Here is a 2,489-nt window from a genome sequence, read left to right as displayed (position 1 = left end):
ACATCAGAAGAGGGCATCAGATCTCACTACAGATGGTTGTGAGCCATCATGTGGTTGCTGGAATTATAACTCAGAACCTCTGGAAGAGCAATCAGTGCTCTTAACCACTGAGCCATCTCTCCAGCCTCACGGTATATTTTTTAAAGGCATCATTTTATAATTTATTTGTGGAAGTGTATGTCTGCACATGCATACAGATGACTGTGGGGCAAGAAGAGGTTGGACCCTTGAAGCAGGTCCATTATAAGCAGTTATGAGCCACCCAATGTGGGTGCTGGGGACTTAGCTCCAGTCCTCTGAAAGAGTAGCCAGTGCTCTTACCTATTGACCCATCTCTCTATTCCACCTATTAGTTATTAAAAGCTGAGACTTGTTGTGGAGCCTGAGATCCATCCCCCAAACCCACATAGTATGAGAGAACCAATTCCCACAACAGTTCTTTGGCTTCTACATGTGCACATCAGTAACTTACTTTTACTACTTGAACACATCAAAGCCATACATATTTCCTTCAAATGTGATAAATTCCATCTTAATTATGGAAACACCTTCATCATATGGTAGATTACAGAATCCATAAATATATCCAGGCACGGCGGCAAGGTCTGCACTCCTGGCACTCCAGAAGTCTGTGGCAGGACTGAGTTTGGGGTCAACCTAAGCGGCGGAGTAAGTGCGCCTCTCAAAAACACAAGCACACAAATGTTATCGCTGATTTCACTGTGTGTTATCTGAACTTTGCATATAATCCTCTCCCGGAACCTCGGTGTAAGTTCCCATGCGCAAGTCTCCTTCCGGGCTTCATCCACCTTTCAGTCTGTCCTTGTTATATGAGCCCATTAACTTTTCCAGACACAGGTTTCTTTGTGTCGGTCCCTCCGTGAGAAGCACCAAAGGCTAATGAGCAGAAATGAATGCTGGCAAGTCGAGTGAGGCCAGCCTAGGTCTGGCCTTGGGAAGCTGAATTTCAAGTGGGAAGGTTTGGAGGGGGAAGATTGATGTGATAAAGTGCATTTCATTGTCTTGCTTGCATCATTCCAGTTACAGTGGGCAGATAGATGGGTTTGGGAGACAGAGCTGGGGATAGAATAGACAGTGGGGACAGAAGTAAAAGTAGGTCTTGGGCCTGCCAGGAAATACTACCTTTCTGAGAGGCGTGCAGGTTTAATTAGTGGAATTCTCCAATTCATTCAGAAATTACAGGGCTTAATTTTTAGGGAAGAAGGCAATTTTAGTTCAAAGATTTGATTGTAGATGTAAAATTGGTGCCCGAAACACTTGACCATATGGGAACAGCTAGCCTTTGTGTCCCCTCCTCAGTGACTCAGGACAGATGAATCAAACAAGACTCTCTTCCAGCTACTATTGTAAACCTGGAAGAGTCTGCGCTCCTGGAGTGCCTTCACCCACTAATATTTGGGGCTCTCCTTTCTAAATAAATAGGAGAGATCTGGAGCCCCCTTTCTCCTCCATGACCTAGTTTCTCCACAATCCTCAAAGTCCATTCCAGGCACAAAAGAGCTGTCAGAATTAAAATGAAATGTCCTGGGAGGATCCTTATAACGACAAAAATAAATCAGGGGCTGGAAAGATGGCCGAACTTTAGGACTGGAGTTTGGTTCCCAGAATCCACATTGGTGGCCTGCACACAGACACAAATAAAAATAAACCTTCACAAGTAAGTCAGGCTAGTAGATTATGAAGGAAAACGTCTGATATAATTCCAGCACTTGGGAGGCAGAGGCGGGCGGATTTCTGAGTTCGAGGCCAGCCTGGTCCACAGAGTGAGTTCCAGGACAGCCACAGCTGCACAGAGAAACCCTGTCTCCAAAAACCAAAAAAAAAAAAAACAAAAAACAAAAACAAAAACAAAAACAAAAACAAAAAACAAAAAACAAAAAACTACGGTTCTTTGATTTACTACTCTTCGGAGCAATCAGAAGTCACGTCTAAACTCAGCTCTGACATCCTCAGCTTATCCTTTGACAATTATAAAATCCCCTCCTGACCCAATACTAAAATCACTGGACATGAGGTGAATTGAGGAGATGAATGGATTCCTCCATTCCCACAGTGAAAATCCAGAGGTGTAACTTCAGACTGGTTCCTCAGCAGGGATAAACTGTGGACTGGGATTTGGTCAGACCGTCAGGTATAACCTCTGGTAAGGGATGCTAACTTAGAGGAAGAGAGAAAAAGAAACTGGTCCAGCAACCAGAACTTCCTTCTGGCATCTCTACTCTCAGGCCAGAACAGGAACCAAGAATACTATTGTTGAGGCCTGCCCGCCTAGAATAGCTATAGCCATTTTTTTTTTTTTTAAGATTTATTTATTTATTTATTTGTACACTGTAGCTGTCTTCAGACACTCCAGAAGGGGGCGTCAGATCTTGTTACGGGTGGTTGTGAGCCACCATGTGGTTGCTGGGATTTGAACTCAGGACCTTTGGAAGAGCAGTCGGGTGCTCTTACCCACTGAGCCATCTCAC

This window comes from Mus pahari, chromosome 12, assembly GCF_900095145.1.
Source record: "Mus pahari chromosome 12, PAHARI_EIJ_v1.1, whole genome shotgun sequence".
Lineage (NCBI taxonomy): Eukaryota > Metazoa > Chordata > Mammalia > Rodentia > Muridae > Mus > Mus pahari.
Note: the sequence above shows the minus strand (reverse complement) of the source record.